Source organism: Paroedura picta, chromosome 4, assembly GCF_049243985.1.
Source record: "Paroedura picta isolate Pp20150507F chromosome 4, Ppicta_v3.0, whole genome shotgun sequence".
In the NCBI taxonomy this organism is placed as follows: Eukaryota; Metazoa; Chordata; class Lepidosauria; order Squamata; family Gekkonidae; genus Paroedura; species Paroedura picta.
In genome coordinates this window covers 98,598,819-98,618,692 of record NC_135372.1, presented here as the reverse complement: position 1 = coordinate 98,618,692, position 19,874 = coordinate 98,598,819, and positions in this window count along the sequence as shown.

Sequence of the window (19,874 nt, the reverse complement as noted above, 5' to 3'; positions counted from 1 at the left end):
ACAAAATTGACTGTGCCATAAAAGCCACGGATGATAGCATTTATGTGGGTGTTCTTGTCCCGAGGCTGAGGAGTTCATAATGGAAGAAGCAAGCAGAATAACATGAGGCAACAGAATCTAAAATAATTAATTTAAGTGTTCAGTAGAGTATGGGAGAGTAATCACATAAAATGTGGTTGTTGATAAGATTTTGATCAACAGCAGCAGTCCCCTGGCAACAGTCTTCCTGCATTTCTAGACTGAGTTGGTGGTTGTCACATGTATTTTGCACGTGATCAAAACTGGACAGAGGTCTTTTCTTGCCCTACTTTTGTTTTTTAAAATCTCTTTATCTGGCAGAGCAGTAGCAGTGCAGCATTAGCCTGCTGTTTCTCACTTCTGGCCCAATAAACAGCTAATGCGATACTACTGGAGACTGCTGTAACTATGGGCTAGTGCTAGCTGGTGCTTTCAGATTTCACAAAAAGTAGTACGCATTTGTACAAACCAATAATGAGTAATGAATTCAAAAACACACCTGTCACCATTAGAGACTGAGATGCAATCCAGAGGAGCACGTGAGTAGATTCATACATAAAATATGATTGCTTCTCACACATGGCAAGCTGCTTTAGAAAGAAGAGCATTTGAAAAAGTAGTCTCCTGGCATGCAGTGTGGTGGCAGGCCAGCCTTCTTAATGGGTACAAACTGAACCACAAAGCCCTGTTTATGATTCGTGAACCAAAGTTCGTGATAGATCTGCTATTATAAATGTTTAAAGCAGTTTGTGGTGGTTCATAAATAGAGCAGAAAGCAAGAGGGTTAACCCCCTGCTTTCTGTTCCCCTCACGAGCTATGGTGGGGAGCACCTCTCGCCACTCTGCTGTTTTTTGGGCTGTCTTGTGTAATCCCTTTAAAGCTTTAAAACAGTCAGAAACAGTTCAGCTGTTTATGCAAGCCCCTGCAGTCCCTTTTACTGGGATTTCTGGGGCCACAAAATGGTTCAGTTCATGAACGAACCTACCGGTTTGATTTACTTTGTGGTTTGGCCATGAACTGCATTTTTCCAGTTTCCCATCTCTATTTGAGAATTCTGTACTTATTGCTCCCCTTTTCTCCATCAGGGTGCATCTGTATTCACCAGCCTTCCACAGCAAATGTTTTGCTTTGTGTTAACTTCCTTAGAGAAGCCCCGTCTGCAGGAGTACACACATGTCTATTTGTTTCCTTTCTGCCTTTCCACCCACTTTGCTATGATCTTTCCCAAATCTATTTCTTTGAAAGATTGTAGTCAAGGCACTTTTTGACTCAGTGTAAATGGAAAGGCATGTATTTAGAAGGGCATGCTGTATTGAGACCTAAGGATGTTAGGCTTCCTACTACTTTTGTCAAAAAAGGCAAACCATTTTCCACTGAGACCAACCAGAAAAATAATTCAGAAAGTGGTGTATAGGTGAAAAGTATGATTATTTCCTTGTAGTTTCCAATGCTATATAAAGTAATGATGTAATAAACTTGTTTTCAACAAATAGTATTTGTCTACTCCTTTTTTGTTCAGAAACTGTATTCACAAAGTATATAGGGAGCCCAAATGGGGTTTTGCTTAAATGTACCTGTTTTACCAATTTTCAAGGCCAAAGACCTTTCCTTCAGTGGCTGTTCCCTGCAATATACAATATTAGACAAAATTAATTATACATTAAATAATACATTAAATAATACATAATAAATAAATCTATCTATTTAACAATGTAACATTTATATTCTTCAAGTATTTAAAAGGGTGCCATATAGAGTATGAAGCAGGATTGTTCTCTCTTGCCCCAGAGGGACAGACCAGAACGAATGGGATGAAATTAATTAAAAAGAAATTCCATCTAAACATCCAGAAGAAGTTCCTGACAGTTAGAGCGGTTTCTCAGTGGAATGGGCTTCCTCAGGAGGTGGTGGGTTCTCCATCTTTGGAAATTTTTAAACAGAGGCTAGATAGCCATCTGATGGAGAGGCTGATTCTGTGAAGGCAAAGGGGTAGCAGGTTATAGTAGATGAGTGATTGGGATGTGAGTGTCCTGCATAGTGCAGGGGGTTGGACTAGATGACCCATGAGGTCCCTTCCAACTCTATGATTCTATGATTCTACGATTCTATACCCACTTCTTTTTTGTATCAGTCACTTCTGGTAAAAATTAGAAATGACACATGGATACTCTGGCATTTTACAAAAACTCTATGATACAACTGTAGAGTTCTTGTAAATACTAGACTGCCCACAGACATCACTTCCAATTTTTGCCAGAAGTGATATAAGCATCCTGCCACAATGCTAGCACATTAATCCACATCCCCGGATTGGGGGGGGGGGGTGTTAGCTTTACCTTGGCAGCCCTATCAGCACCTTTAGCCTTACCTCAGGCTTGTAGCTGCCATTTCTCTCCCATACTGGAGGGCTTTGGGGACTTAAAAAAAATAAGAATTGCAAATTTGCACATTCTACTGATTCTCAAATTTCATTTTTTTAAAAACTTAGTCTCTATCCCTTTTTGTTAGGGATTTCTATGAAGAAAGGTACAAGGTCCACATTTCTCTAACTACAATGAAAAAAACTAAAGAGTTCGCTTTAAAAATCAAACCTGTAAACCAGTCTATTGTGGAAAGAAGTTATAATACTACAACTTGTACCAACTCCTGATTTTTTTTCAAAGCCCTCTGCTAGGGATGGGGATGGTTGCCACGGGGGGGGGGGGGGGTATGGTGAACTACAGTGCCACTGCATTCACAGCAGGGATGAGAACTACCTAGAGAGAACTAGATACATATAGAAGCAGCCATGGAGTTAAGCCATCTGTTGCCCTGGGGAGGAAAACTTCACTGCGTATAGGTGAGGTTATCAGATGTGCTAAAATTAAACCTGCTTTGCAAGTGAATCAGTCCATAACTACTTTCTCCAGGCATCAGCAGTTCATATACTGGCTAGTTCAGGAGAGTCTCTCCTATTCCAGGTTGTTGTTTTGGTGTGTGAGTGGAGGAAGGGGGAGTTGCTGACCAAGTAAAGTGGTCTAATGCTGTTCTCTTTTTCTCTCATATGCATGCACATCCCCCCCCCACTTGTATGTAATTTACAAGGCCCATCCCAGGATCCCCTGCTTTGTCTGAATGGTGTCTTCTGTGCAATCTCATTTACTAGCACAGGCTAATAAACACAGATTTGGAAAAATGTACCTTTTAATTACAGTGAAATAAAAGCAGCCTCATGATATTTATAGCCTCTTTAAAAGTTATTTAAAAGTAGAAGACATTTCTGTCTGGAATATTGGAGGAGCAGTGTTTTTTGGGACGTGGCCACCCCTGGCCACACATGCCACCTTTCATTCATATGTCTCTTTGCCACCCCCTTTAATCTGCTGGACTGTTATGTTTTGGGAAGGCAAAATGAGTTTGCTTGTGCGTGAAGAGTTGTCAGGTAAACAAAATGTGTAATCTCAACACCACCTGGTGGTTCATGCAGTTTTAAAAAATACTCAAATGGAGTCCAAAATATTGGTTGACAGTATGAATTCCCTGAGATGTATGCTAATTCGCTGTGCATCACTGTTCTTTGAAGGACTCATGGGGAAGGCTCACATAAATGGGTGTTTTCAGTTTAACAAACTCTGTTTTGTTGCTAGAATGGACTTAGGCATCTTGGAAATGGCTGCAAAGGATACTACTCCAGTAATATCCACATGAACAAACTAGGGATATGAGCTCTTCTTTCAAAGAATATGCTGTCTTCTTGTGCTGTCCTTAGAGGCATAGGACCCCCTCCACTTAAGTTGACTTCCTGTTGCTGCACTTTGAGAAACAAGAGGATCTAGGTTGTCTTAACAGATCCTACACACTTGATTCCCACTGGATGGTAAGTGCAAAAGTTAATTCATCTTGGGAGGAAAAACTGCTGCTATTGTCTGATTTCCTTGGGGGGAGGAAAGTGAAGAGCAGGTATACAGACAGACTCCTTTTATAAAAATAAAGAAATATGCCCATGCTCCGGAACAGCTCACATGAAAATAGAGCCCGCTTTATGGACTACTTTTGTCCACTCTGGTGGAAAGAACTGATTTATGTCACAGGGGCAGAGGAGAATACCCCAATATTCAGACCTGACTCCTCCTTAGGGATAAAACATAAGAAACGGGTCCTGTGTATAAAGCATTCAAGCAGTACAGGATTGCTCAGAGGGTACATCCCTCTTGAATGACTCCTCATGGGAAATAAATCCACATTTTGCATTAAAGGGCTTCAACTATAAAGATGATTCCTGCCCTTGTTGCAATATTATTCAGCAAATAAAATGGTTTTTACTCTAATATAAGAATGGGAAGAGACCCAGGTTTTTTCCTGGGAGAAGTCGCTGCAGGGGTACAGTTGGAAATGACCTGGCTGTATCACTAAAGAAATCAGCATGAAGAAATTGATTTGCTTAGAAAGGAGGAAACAATATGTTCTTAAACTAGATTAAAGTCCATGAGTGCTAGTGGCTAGTGCCTTCTTGTGGCCAATTGGTGAAGGGTTCTGAAGACAGACTGCCGTGATGATGTTGAACTGCTGCTCCAGTTTTGTAGTTGTAAAGTAAATGTCTACTGAGCAAATCACTATCATTCATTTTAATACTATAGCCCACATGTTGCTGAAGCTCTCAACCTGACTCACAAACAATCAAGCCAACAATAAATAATATGAAACATAACAATAAAGAATTGCTGTGTGTGTTTGTGATCAGTACACTTTTAGAGGGTCTGTGCAGCTGTAGCCCTCATAAAGCTGCACAGATTTTCATTACTTTCACAATAAAATCTCACAATTCAGTTGCACCTGTTTGCCACACATTTTGTGAATCCTGAGAAAACACAATTCCCCCCCTCCCCTGGGAGCGAATTCACAGTAACCAGAAGTGGAAGCTCAAAAGTCACATGGGCTTCCTCCTCTGTTTCCTGCCTCAAAATGGTGACATTTGAGATCCGACCACTGCTGTGTCTCTGCCTGTCCTCCTCCACTCCACAATGTATTTTTTAAAGATTTTGAACATGATCACATTACAACATAGTTCCAAAACAGCACAAGCATAACACACATACACCACCTCCCCATCTCCCCCTCCAGCAACACTGAATGTTCAACAGAACATTCTTTGTGAATTTCATGAGGGGAAATGGAGCCTTGGTCAATTTCAGGCAGGGAAGCCATGAGCATTGTTAATTTCATCCAGCAGCCTCTTGCACTTTCCACAAGTACAAAAAAGCCTGCTCTGTTTTACAACATAGGAGTGTCCTAACATAATAAATGAGTTAAAAATGATAATAACATGCACTGTATGGGGGGGAAAGGAATTGATGACACAGGATGCTTAGCTGAAGTGGCAGACTTTTTTTTTTACCGTTTTTCCTAATCTGTCATTTCACTTGCATTGCTCCTGAGAAGACTGGGGAAGGGGGGATGAACCACACAGCACATGGTAAAGGGGAGTGCTTGGGCACCTTTCCCACAGGAGGTGCAGAAAGGGAGGAGGAGAGAGGATGGCAATGAGAGAAAGACATGAGAACAAATGGGGTGGGTTGCACCATTATGTTATTGTGCGTGCTTGGATTTTATTTAAGAGAAAGGAAGCAAGGCGAGAGCCAAGAACACCTTCTCTCCTGATGGAAGTGTAAAATGTAAGCTGCAAATGGACTCCTGGACAGCACCGGAGAAACCCACAAATGTAGAATGCTAGGTGCAAAATCGGGATCAGCTTCCAGAAGTCAATGTAGCGAGAACATACCAGAAAACAACAACTGCTGAAACAGCCTTAGACTTTTAAATCTCCCTGGTGTAAATAATGGTTAAATCAGACTGTCACAAGGTGTTGTATTTACTTTACTGCTTTTACTTGTTTAGTGAATAATAAATATGCCTAGTCCTTTGGAATTTTATTTGGTCTCCTGTTTTTACTCTTAGTTAATAATATATATGCTTCATCCTTATGGATGCAGAAATAACATGCAAATTGTTAAGCCAGTGTTAAGTGATACTTACTAAAAACAATCTGTCCCTGTTCACTTCAGGTTTGATACAGAGTATGGCTGTGGTATCTTGCGTTTCTCTTAATGCCACAAAATGGCTTACCAGTTGCAAATTATGATGATCACTCAGATGCCAGGGATTTTATAATAATCAAAGAATGTTATAATAGGAGTGAAGTTTCTTAGTATCATGTGATCTGCCAGGTTGTATGTCTTGATTCTGAGAGATTTCTAAAGAGGTCTACAACTCATGGAATGCCACAGTGGACAATTTATTATCAGTTCTGAGGGAGGACATACTAATCAAGAATACTGAGGGAGAAAACCTTCTGAAAACATTTGAAGTATTAGGGGCAAAACTTTACAACAGAAGGAAATGGCCTTACTTTCTCAGGTTATGTCTAATATTGACATCTTTTCAAAGACTGAAGAGAAGCCTTTTCTTCATTCAGTCCTGTTCTTTGTTGCCTGCAATGATGCTGAGATCCCCTCCCTCCCCTATTTTCTTAAACTGGTATCTGGATCCCCTTAAGTGACATCAGAGTGGCAGTTTCTGCCACTGTGGCTTCCATCCATTTTTCTTATGGGTTGTAATCACTGATGGGAGGCAGCTGTTATCTGTTATCTCAAGGGGTGGTTTAGGTTTCTCTGCTTGTCTGCAAGAATTAATTAGAAGCTGGCAGATGTTGACTGGCTACACCATGGTGCCATGCAGGATAAGAGCTTAATAAATAAGTAATTAGATGTGGCGAGATAAGAGAAGGATCAGGAGGGCTAGGCTAGTTCAAATAGGAAAGGCCCCATGATGTACAAGGAGATGCTGAAGAGACTTAACACTTTATTCAGAACTGGTACTCTCCCTGACCCAAAAGCCCTTCTTTCTTGGGCATACATGATGAAGGTGAACATCTTTTATTTATCACACTGTCAAATGAAAAAAGCAGGGTTTTTTCCCGGCGCAGATTCTCAGGAGACAATAAAGATGGTTAGTAGTCTGAAACACAAGTCCTCTGAGGAAAGGGTGAACACTTTGTATGTGTTTAACATAGAGAAAGGAAGACTGAGACTCTGTAACTCCTGTTACATGTGATACAAAGTCCTGAACAAATATAAGAACTTTATAATGTGTTGATGGACCCTGAGGACCAGTCGACATTATATTTTTCCTAACAAGTCTGGGAATTGGTTTGCTTGGTGTAGTGGTTAGGAGTGCAGACTTCTAATCTGGCGAGCTGAGTTTGCAGCCAGCTGGGCGACCTTGGGCTGGCCACAGCACTCTTCTTCAGGGTTTCTTATCATGCCAGTGGGCCTGGCCTATTGGATGACACCACACAATTGTCCCGTAGTGCTCCTAGGTAAAGGCTGCTGTGGAGAAAGGGAAAGCTGAAGACAGAGAGAAATAGGATGGATGTTTGGATGGGAAGAAGAAAAGGAAACAGAAAAAGAAGAGAGGCTATTTGGAACTCTCAGGGTAGGAGCAAATGAAGTGCCCCCTACAAGGAGGTTCCACTTCCCACTTACATCGGTAATGTTATCAAGCTCCTAATGAACCTGGACTGGGACAAGTGCCTCAAAAGCAGTAAGGCAAAAGTTCGTCCTATAGCTCCTCAGGAATAATTATATATTTATAGCATTTTTAAAGGAAGTGTTCTAATAATGCACTCATGGTTTTCATTTAACAGTAATCATTACAGAGAAAATGAAAGTTAGAAGTTCAGACAAAAAAGAAGGCTGCTTAATAGGACCACAGAGTTCATGAAACCCATAATGCTATAGTCAGACAGAGATACAGCATGACAGTTGCAATCCCTGAGGAATGCCACTGAGTGGCTTGAAATACAGAGGCAGCATTTATTTGGGGAATTGTACCCTAGCAATGCAACACGGTAAAGAAACTGCAGTCTGTGTTTATTAAGCCCTAATTATAGCTGTTCACAGGGTTAGGAGAGGAGAGAGAAATGCCCTGCAGAGCTCCTAAGAGAGGATGTAATTATATACTTCATTGGGTTTTACGTCATTACTGATCCCGCTGAGTTTGTTCAAATGCACATCGAGAGGCCATCACATGTCACTATATAAAGGCGACAACAACACTGGGTAGCACTTTGAAGGCAGCCAACCAAACAGAAGAAACTGGATGGAATTTCAGGGCACATTTATGAGTATGTGGAAAATAGGGGTTCTGTGAGGGCAAGTGGAAGAAACATCTGGCAAAAGTATTATTACCCCCTGGTCTATGGTGACATTCTCTGAGTACACCCTTCACTGTGCATGGCGGAATGCGGCTGCAAGCCTCCATTTAATTTCTAGTTCATGATAAGCAAGAATGGTCAGGCTAAGAGAAACTACCCAGAAAGCCTGGGGTTGGATGCGGTCAAGGGCCCTGCCAAACCTATCTGAGGCAGTGGCTGCCTAGGCATGGCAACACTAGGGCTTTCACAAATTGTTGCCAGTCCCACCCATCAGACCACATGCTGCACTTGATTTTTGGTGCAGCACTGAACGTAGAACTGCTGTGAGTAACTCCCATCCCCGAAGGCCCATCCCAGAGTGCCACCCCCTCCTTGTATAGGCAGAGGGCATATTTTAGTCTGCCTGCAAAGACTTAGGGATCATCAGGGTTTCATGGATGCTCTGTGGGACCTGATGCCTCCTGGCATCTCATTAGGTGAGTTGGTCATGAACTGGCATAGCCAGATGCTGGCTGCCATCGATGAGATCACTCCCCGGCATCCTCTCTGCCCCACCTCATGTGAGCCCCCTGGTATACTGAGGAGCTATGCAAGAGAAAATAGGAGTAAGTGTAGAGGAAGTCTCATGATGAAACACTGTGAACATCTTCTAGGATGCTTATGAGAGCCTGTGAGATGATGGCGAAGGCTGCTAAGCAAGAGTTCTATGTAACTTCCATCGCAGCTGCCAGCTCTTGCCTGGTGCAGTTATTTAGGGTAATTCAGTCCCTTACCACCCTGGAAAGGGCCCCCCAATTGGAGATTAGTTCTGAGGAATTTGTGAGCTATTTTGCGGATAAAGTCTTGTTGCTCTGCCATGACCTCCAGCCACACTTCATACGATAAGGGAACTGGTGGCTCCTCAGCCATTTTGGGGAATACATTTAATGGCTTCAGATTGGGAGTGTGCTAGCTTTAGCCTGGTAACCTTATCAGTACTTTTTGCCTTTGTGGCTGCCATTTCTCCCCCATATTGGAGGGCCTTGGGGAACTTAAAAAAATAAGAATTGCTATATTGGTATAGCATTAAAAGTCCCTATTTGCACCATCTATTGGTTCTCATCTTTTATTTTTAAAAACTGCAAACTAAGTCTCTAGCCCTTTTTGTTATGGATATGTAGAAGAATGGCACAAAGTGCACATTTCTCTTTATAACTCTGCAATGAAAAGTACAAAAGAATTAGCTTTTCTTTAAAAAAACAACAACCCGTAAACCAGTCACTTGTGGCAAGAAGTTATAATGCTATAGCAGTGTACCAATTCCAGATTTTTTATTAAAAGCCATTTGTTGTGGATGGGGATGGTCACCATGGGGAGGGTGGGTGGTGAAATGCAGTGTCACTGCAATGCCTCTGCATTCACAGCAGCAACAATAACTACCTAGAAAGAATTAGATACATCTAGAACCAGCCATGGAGGTAAGCCACCTGTTGCCCTGGGGAGAAAAAATTTCACTCCATAGGTGAGTTTATCAGATGTGTTAAAATTAAACCTGCTTTGAAAGAAGAAAAATTGGTTTTTATACCCCGCTTTTCACTACCCGAAGGAGTCTCAGGCTTACAATCACCTACTCTTCCTCTCCCCACAACAGACACCCTGTGAAGTAAATGGGTTGAAAGAGCTCTGAAAGAACTATGACTAGCCCATGGTCACCCAGCTGGCTACATGTGGAGGGGTGGGGAATCAAGCCCAGTTCACCAGATTATGGGCTCTCGCTCAACCACTTCTCCACACTGGCTTTTTGCAAGTGGATCAGTCCATAACTACTTTCTCCAGGCATCAGCAGTTCATATATTGGCTAGTTCAGGAGAGTCTCTCCTATTCCAGGTTGTTGTTTTGGCGTGTGAGTGGAGGAAGGGGGAGTTACTGACCAAGTAGAGTGATCTAATGTTGTTCTATTTTTTTCTCATACTCTGTTGCATACACACAAACACACACACACATGTCTGTATGTCTTCTGTTTGTCCATCTGTGAACTTTACAGCATATATCTTGGAGGCTGGTGAGTACTTGAGCTTCCAGTTGCTTAGCTTCTTTTTTTAACTATTAAAGAAGCATATAAATTAACAGCTAAATAACTGGCTATATGTGTCCATAGGTAATATTTTACCACCAGTCTGAAACAGACCTATTAAATATAGAGGATTTGTGATCAGTTTCAGATGTGAGAGCAAGAGATGGCTTGCATTATTCATTGGCCATCTTTCACAAGCTCTGTCCTTTGGGATGTTCCCAGCTCTAGAATTCTTTTCAGTTGCCACATGGTATTAAATGCTGGAGGTGCTTGTCAGCTTCTGCATTCTAATTTATCACATGTTCAAGTGATCCAATTTGAAGAGTGAAGATGAAGCTCAGACACCAGTTGCCTCTCATTGACTACCTCTGTTTGGCAGGTTACTGGGAATTTCAGCTGTCATTTTCCCACACAATGTATAATATTACAGGGTCAGTTTATCCTTGGAAAGAGAGAAGAGAGAATGTTGGCAAAGTGAGTGCTTTGTTCCACCAGCTGTCTCCTTTGCTGACTGACCCCACCTGCAAGTATGGCAAACCTGTCACCCTGTTTGGGGTAGAGATGTCTGGGAGGCCTGAAAAGCCCATGGAAATTGCCAGGGTGAGTTTTAAGTTTCCCCTTTATGAACACCAGGAAGCAACAGGTACAGGGAAGGAGACAGGAAAAGGAGACTAAATGATCAGCTATGGCAGCCTCCTCAGTTGCAAAATCTTTGCCCCAGTTAAAGGATGAAAAAGTCAATATGCCTAGGCATGAATGCTGTGGGAAGACACTTTATTTATTCATCCATCTATCCAATCATCCATCTATCTATTTATATTTATATTTATCTCCACCACTAATTTGCCACAATTTGCTTTTGCCTTATATCCCCACAGTTATGATGGTTGTTCATTTAGTTTGAGGAAGAGTGCTTGCACTCGAAAGCTCACGCCTTGAATAAATCTTTGTTGGTCATAAAGGTGCCATTGGACTCTATTTAAGAAGTAAAAGGACTCCCCTCCTCTCTCACACACACATTTCTGAAATGGCAACACCACTGGTAATTATTCTATTTATTTCCTTCAGATGGGTCACTGACTTTGAAGCATCCACACCCTGATTTTCACAGCTTCAAGGTCACTTGCTCTAAAGAGAGGATAAACAAAGGAGTTTTTATTTTCTAAGAGTAGCTGTAGAATAGATAAACAGCAGCAGAAAGTGGGATCAGAGCTACTTCTTTCCTGGTTAACTTTTCATTTAGGATTTCATGGTCAAAACTAATTAATGCAGGAACAGAGACTGACTCTCTCACACAGATCAGTCTTTCTGTTTCCCCAGTAACACACCCGCACTCTGCCACCTCTCGGACTATCAACTTTAAACTCAGCCATTCATGCTGACAAAGCAACCCCTTGCACAGTCTTTGGTTCTGTATTTTGATCTAGGTTTATAACAAGGAGGTTTGAGAGTTGGATGATTCCCCTTGATATGATTCCCCTTCACTGGTACACCTTGGAGGGCCCATACCCAGCCTGTGCTGAGGCAGCTGCATTGGTTGCCAATTGCTGCCCGGACCAGGTTCAAGGTTCTGGTTTTGACCTTTAAGGCTATACGCGGGTTGGGACCCACATACCTGAGGGACCGCCTACCGCCCTATATCCCCTGCAGGGCTTTACGCTCAGCGGGGGAGAGTCTCCTGATCATTCCTGGCCCTAGAGAAGCACGGCTGGCCTCGACCAGGGCCAGGGCCTTTTCGGTCCTGGCCCCTACCTGGTGGAATGAGCTCCTGGGTGAGCTGCAGGCCCTGCAGGATTTACCAGCTTTCCGCAGGGCCTGCAAGATGGAGCTCTTCCGCCAGGTTTTTGGTTGAGGCTGGGGTCAGCGAATGAGTGCTAGCATTCCCCCCCCCAGACCTAGTAAGTTAGATCTCCTCCCCACCCTCCCTGCCGCTCTGATAGCAGGGGTGGGAATAATAAGAACTTCCGCCATGTTGGGATTGTTTTTAAAGTCTTCTAATAGGTATTTTAATGGGGATTTTAATGGGGATAGGACTATTTTAATGGGGATAGGACTATTGTGAAATAAATCTAAATAATAATAATAATATATTCAGTTGGAGTGTTTTCAAATGCCTATGATATGTTTTTATTTAATCAGTATGTCTTATCATGAAAGAACTGGTTGCTCCACAAGACAATGAAAGCAATCAGGACCTCCATCGTGCTACTGCTATTGCAGGAAGCATACAATAGTGTGTAAGAGAGCTGGGTTTGTACATGGGCACCCAAAATGATAATTTTTCGCTTATTTGGGGTTTTTTTAGAGGTCTAGCCATCTAGCCTCTAGATGGTGTCTCCATCACACCACTGTGCAATTATAGGTTTGGCCTCCTGACACTCTTTGTAATATAAGAGAGGACTTCACTTGCTGTTAAAAATTTAAATATCAGAAGATGGCGCTGTAGTCCTTGCTTTGTTTGCTTTTCTCCAATCATTTTCTCATCTTGGCAAATTATTTGAAAGGGGAAGGCTCATCCATAACTCCCTTCAGCTCTATCACATGTTAGGTTGTTTCTCTGGTTTTGCAGCATTTTTGTATCTTAAGGCAAAGTCAGACAAGGGGATGAAAGCATTCTTATTCAAGCTAGTTGCTGGCTACAATGGTTGTCTGTTTTTATTAGCATGCTACGTGTACACGTTCGTGAAAAATGCTGATACTTTCAAGTACGAAGAGCAGTGTGAAGTTTGTTGGACTTCTGCCACACGACCCAGGCAGATGTCTTGCACAGCAACTGCCTGATCCCTGCAGTAACTGTGAAATCGACTCCCCAATTGCACTTCATATTCAGGAGAGTATGTGGCTATTTCTACCTAGAAGAGGAGGAAGAAGAGTTGGTTCTTACATGCCGCTTTTCTCTAGCCGAAGGAGTCTCAAAGAGGCTTCCAATTGCCTTCCCTTTCCTCTCCCCACAACAGACACCCTGTGAGGTGGGTGAGGCTGAGAGAGCCCTGATATCGCTGCTCAATCATGCAACCAGCTGGGTGACCTCGGGCTCGCCACGGCACTGATAAAACTGTTCTGACCGAGCAGTGATATCAGAGCTCTCTCAGTCTCACCCACCCCACAGGGTGTCTGTTGTGGGGAGAGGAATGGGAAGCCTCCTTCAGGTAGGGAAAAGTGGCATATAAGAACCAACTCTTCTTCTGCTTCATAAACAAATGCATGCCTGATTATTTCCCTGATGCTCAACCCAGGCATCTGCTCAGCATACAGAAGTTTCTAGTCTTTGATCCTCCGTATCTCCAGTTTAGGATCAGGCTGCAGGAGATAAGAAAGACCTTTGCCTGAAACTTTGGAAACCAATACCAGTCTGAGTAGACAATACTGACTTGGATGGATGGATGGTCTGATTCATTATAAGGCAGTCTCATGTGTTCATATACTTCACTGAATTTTGCATCAAGTAACCTATCCTGCTGAGTTTGTTCAAATGCACATGGTGCTGTATATTGGAGTCCATCACATGTCACCCATCAAGACTACAACACTGAGCAGCACTCTGAAGTTGGGTTGGGTGCTTCGGTGTCCAAAGCAGCTGTTTGCGTCTGAAGCAGCCAGCGCTGTGGGGTGGGAGGGGAGCATGGGTGCCGGTGCACTGGCCGGTGCACACACACAGGTGCAGAGCTCTGCACCTGCGTGTGTGTGCCTGCCGACATGCTGGCATCCATGTCTCCCCTCCCCCAGGCGCTGGCTGCTTTGGGCGTGAACGGTCACTTCAGACGCTGAAGTACCCAACCCTACCTGAACCAAGCAGAAGGAACTGGATGGAATGTCATGCTTTGGGATTTACTATTTCTTTCTCCTAGTGTTTCTTTCTTCTTTTATCTGAGGGGCAGTATTGTTTGCCTTTTCTTCTTGGGGTTATGTTTCTTTTAAAATTTGGTTTTTGCAATTCTTTCTTTCAGTGTTCAGTTTTACAGTTCTTTATTTCAATGTTTTGTTCTGGGGGACACTGCAGTTGTAGTTAGAGTTGTCCATTCTCCCAGTTTGGTAGCTGTTGTACTTGTAGTTGGTTACCAACTTTGGGTACTGTTGTTCTGCTCTGGTTTACTGGCCGGGGGGGGGGCACTGTTTGGTTCTCCCATCACAGTTGTTTTCACAGAGCAGTTCTGTCCAAGCTCTCTCAGGGTGTCTGCATCAAGAGAGGAAGGGAAGGCGATTGTAAGCCACTTTGAGACTCCTTTGGTTAGTGAAAATTGGAGTACAAAAACCAGCAGCTATTCATCCTTTTGACTTTTCTGTATTTGTTGGGGGTGGGGCTGGATGTCCTTGTTGACCCTCTTGCACTTACACAGCTAGTTTACTGTTTTTCTTTGAAATAAATATTCAAAAACATTTAACCTACTGATGCCTCAGTAGGACCGTTTATGCACTGGGAACTTCACTGCCCCAGGTCTTGCACAGGAGGCCAAATTGGGGGCGGATGAGGTGCACGGGGACAAATGCTCCCCCTGTGTGGGTGGAGGAAGAGGTGGGGCAACCTGCCACAACTAAAACTCTAGCCTGCAGCCCAGCATGAAACCTCCAGTGCATAATTGGTCTAGCTGCTGCATTTCCCACCCTCACCTTATATGCAAGTCAATAAATTTGCCTAGATTTTGTGGTAAAATTAGGTGCCGTGGCTTATATGCTGGTCATTTTATATGCATGTATATACATACACTGAGATTCCAGTGGCTTACACTCTTGAAAAAAAAAACTATTAAGAACATTTGTGCCTGGAAATTGTGCCTGGAAGTTGCAGCCCTAGGAGTCAGACCTTTCCCCAAAACTCCTGTTTGTCTGAAAAGCCAGATAATTCTACAGAACTCCCTAATTTTCCTCCTCCTGCTTCTGCTTCTCACAACCCTATCTTCCTTGGCCCATTTCTAGTTACAAACAAACCAAATGCCCCTCTGATTTGATTAAGATCACTATGGCACAGGAAGAAAATCAGAAAGCATTCAGATGGTGGAAGCATGGTCTGTAAACCAATTAAGAATTGTAATAGAAATGGGCCAGTTCATGCTTTGCTGCATGTGGAGCAATGTAGTCCTTTGTAGCTGTTGTTACAAAATTACACATATAGGTTTTATTGTTTATGTTGTTTGTAGCAGAAAAGGCCGCAGAATACAATCTAACTAAGTATAACATAGAAAAGTTCTGATGACTTATAACAATGAAACAATCTGGGAGATTGTTGAAAGGTTTATGAGGGGAGAAAATCTGGAATATCCAGACTCCTCCCACATTAATTTTATAATCTCTCGTAGGTTTTTGGGCAGGCTCATTTTCTGCTTCCCTTTTTTGCTTTAACTTACTTGCATCTGCTTTCAACATTCTCTGCTTCTGGAAAATAGTCACCCCTCAGCTGGGCGCTTCCTCCTACACCTTCAGCTGATTTACAAAGTCTTGCATGGGGGGAGGGGTGTGTAGGGAATATTGACTATGTAAAACACTCATTGTCTCTTTGACTGGCCTGGTGTTTCTGCTTTTGTGAACAACATGGGGCCTCATCACTCTCGTGGTGCATAAAGGGTAGGATCCAGATTGACAAACCAATCTTCTGCTATCTAAGCCCATTGAAACCAATATACATTGGCAAATTCAGCTGATTTTCCTCTTCTGACAGCAGACCCCCTCAGGCTAGTCCTCAGCATCCCTTGTCTCCCAGGGATCAGTAGGCTGCAGTGGAAGAAGGGAGGCAAGACATGCAGCCCTGTGAAAAATGACAGGCTGTATGTGGCCATAAATAGCAATTTACTACCAACCTATTAGATACAGAGCTTTTGTGACCAGTTTCACTGATCTTTCACTATTCTTTAATGTCTGATCAATTTCTTGATGCTCTGCCCCAGCAGCCTCCCATCCCACCCCACACCCCTTCTAGAATGCGTGATATTCTGGAAGATCCAGAGATCTTCAGCAGAAGCTTTTCAGGAGTAAAAAGGAGCAGTACAACAAGAAGAAAATGGGAACACCCTGTTACACAAGTATTTCCTTGCCCCTGGATCATGGGCTCAGATGATGGCTTAAGGAGTATGTGAGTCTGAATACAGACATCTATTCATAAACGTTCACAAACCAGAATTATCCTTGGCTACAGATCCAAACTATCAAGTTTGAGGTATGTTAGACAATGAACCCAGCAAACCAAAACATCTTAGTATTTATTTTCCCTGGGAACACAAACTCAACCCCTCCAAGACAGAGGTCCTGTGGCTGGGAAGTAAGGGGGCAGACCAGGAAGCTTGTTTGCCTGACTTGGCTGGGGTGCAACTTAGCATCACACCCTGTGCCAGGAATCTGGGAGTGATCCTTGATGCCTCCCTTTCTATGGAGGTGCAGGTCATGAGAGCAGCTTGTCAGGCATTTTTCCATCAGGCCACTAGTGCCCTCTCTGTCCCCAGAACACCTAGCCACAGTGATCCATGCAACAGTCACATCCAGAACTGACTTCTGTAACTTATGGGCCTTCCCTTGTCCTTGACCCAGAAATTGCAGCTTGTGCAAACTGCAGCAGCTAGGGTCCTCACTGGATCACCTTGGAGGAACCACATCCAGCCAGTACTGAGGCAGCAGCATTGGTTGCCAGTTGCTGCCCGGATCAAGTTCAAGGTTCTGTTTTTGACCTTTAAGGCCCTTTGCAGTCTGGGACCCACATATCTGAGGGACTGCCTGTCACCCTACGCCCTTCGCAGGCCTTGTGCACTGTGGGTACTAATTCATTGGTGGTCCCCACCTCAGGGAAGTTCACCTGGCCTTGACCAGGGCCAGGGCCTTTTCAGCCCTGGCCCTGACCTGGTGGAATGAGTTCCCAGAAGAGCTGTTGTGGCTCTGCAGGGCCTGTAAGACTGAGTTCTTCCATCATGTCTTTGGTTGAGGCCAGGGCACAAAGGATCTGAGGGACCCCACTGAGTCAGATAGTTACCGGAGTGATGGCACCCTGGATTCTCCCCTCAGGCACCAGGTGGGGGCTGCTGGAAAATAGGGTGAGGAGGTTGGGGCTCAGTTTTTCCTCACTGGATTTTGATTTTAATTTTTAAATTTTGTATTGGGGCTATGGATGTTTTTAACTTTTTATGTGGGGTTTATTTTTATGTAACCTGCCGAGAGCCAGTTTGCCGAAAGCGGTGTGGAATAAATCTCACAAATAAATAAGTAAGTATTAATAAATAAATCAGCTGGTGGGACCCCCCCCCCCCGAAACATTAGCCAGATATTTGGAAGGAGTGAGTGTCTGGCTTAAGCAGAGCCACATGAAACGTAACCCTTCCAAGATGGACATTCTGTGGCATGGAAAGAAAGGACCAGGCAAAGAAGTGTGACTGCCCTCCATACACGGTGTGCAGCTGACAGCTGCTCAATCCACAAGGAATTTGGGTGCACTTTTTGATGTCTCCTTGTCAATTGAGGTGCAGGTACTAAGGTGGTACAACTGGCATACTACCATCTTCACCAGGCAAAGCTATTAGTGCCCTACCTGGCCCCAGAACACCAAGCCACAGTGATCTATGCAACAGATTTCTATAACATCCTCTACGTGGACCTTCCCCTGGTGCTGATATGCAAACTGCAACTGGTCCAGAATGCAAAAGCATGAATCCTCACATCCAGCCTGCCTTGAGACAACTGCACTCTCTCCCAGTTGAATTCTGGATCCTCTTCAAGGTATTGATGTTGATCTTTAAGGCAATATGCTATCTGGGCCCAGTATACCCGAGGGACTGCTTGACTGACTGTACTGCCCAAAGGGCATTATGATCACCCAGTTTGAATAAGCTGGTGATCTCCAGGCCAAAAGAGGCGCATCTGACCTCAACAAGGTCTAGTGCCTTTTCACTCCTAGCCCGTCTAGTGGAATAAGCTCCTAGAAAAGGACCCTGGCAGAACTGAGCCAGTTCCGCAGAGCCTGTAAAATGAAGCTCTTCCACCTGGCATTTGGTTGGGGCCAATGAACACCATGACAACATCAGATGAAACATCAATTGGGCTCCCCCTATGTGAATACTCCCCCCCCCAAAAAAAAAAACCCATACACAGCAGATTGAGTTCCCATCAGGCTAACCAACTGGAATGATTGGCTTTAATGTTTTAATGTAGTAACATAAGTTAACTGTGATAAATTGTATTTTCCTGTTTATGTGGATTTTAAAATGATGGATACCAACCTGAGCCAGTATATACATTTCAATATAAATAAATAATTGTCATATCACTACATTCTTACAGAATTCCCCAGTGTTTCTAAAGTCACACTATAAAACAGAGTTCTGTGCGATCAAATTGTTCTTTAAAAAACATTCAGAGAACTGGAACAACTCAATCCTCTACTACCATATTCAATTAGGTCTTTGTTTCTGCAACCTCTTCCAGTACCTATCTTCATTTATTCTGGTATCCATATGTAAGTCTTTCAACTTTAGCCTGTTTCACAAGAGAGTCCTAGATCACCTTTTTCTGTGTCACCAGAGCAATAATTGCAAACTCATTACTGCCTCTAGCACATTTCACAAACTAGCCATTACTGACATTTCTCTGTCCACATACTAGTTATTGCATTAATAAAAATCCTCATGACCATTTTTTATGCACTGAATTGAAGTCACCATGAGTTGACATTTCTGGGAGATGCTGCTATGATATAACACTATTCCAAGATCACTGCTCATGAAATTCCAAAAACAGCCTCAGGTTGGAAGCCATGTTAGATCACATGTTATCCAATGGTCCCAAAATCCCATAACTAACCTGTAATTTGAGTGTTCCTGGCTACAACTTGAATTGCAACTAGGCTGTCAATGCATCTGATCTTCCATCCTGATTTCTATACAGACTAGGAAATGCATAACTTTGCTCCCCATCTCAGTATATCTCCTCTATTTTCCAGCCTACATTGCACCATGCAGAGACCTGGCATTTCTCCCCTTATCTGCTTGTTAAGGCCTCATACCTGGAAGACCAGACATATCTGTACTAATGTACCCATTTCTCCTCTGTCCTATTTCTTCTCTGTCCTCTTCTCCACAGAAACATTTTTAGTTAAAGGTAACTTTTGGTTCATAAGAGCCTCTTGTGGCGCAGAGTGGTAAGGCAGCAGACATGCAGTCTGAAAACTCTGCCCGTGAGGCTGGGAGTTCGATCCCAGCAGCTGGCTCAAGGTTGACTCAGCCTTCCATCCTTCTGAGGTTGGTAAAATGAGTACCTAGTTTGCTGGGGGGGGGGGTAAACGGTAATGACTGGGGAAGGCACTGGCAAACCACTCCGTATTGAGTCTGCCATGAAAATGCTAGAGGGCATCACCCCAAGGGTCAGACATGACTCGGTGCTTGCACAGGGGATACCTTTACCTTTAACTTTTGGTTCAAGTTAGAGTAATGCTGGTTAATTTATGATTGCTGTTACCATATTGTTAGTTTGGATAGGGAATTGCTATTTGTCTGCACTTTGATTAAGTATTTGCTTATGAAAACTTTTCCCTTCCCAAATATTGTAACAAATTCTTCAATAAATGCTGTATTTCTTTTTAAACCTTAAAATCTATTATTTGTCATTTTTTCTTAGGTACTTCTTTAGGTAAAAGATCACTG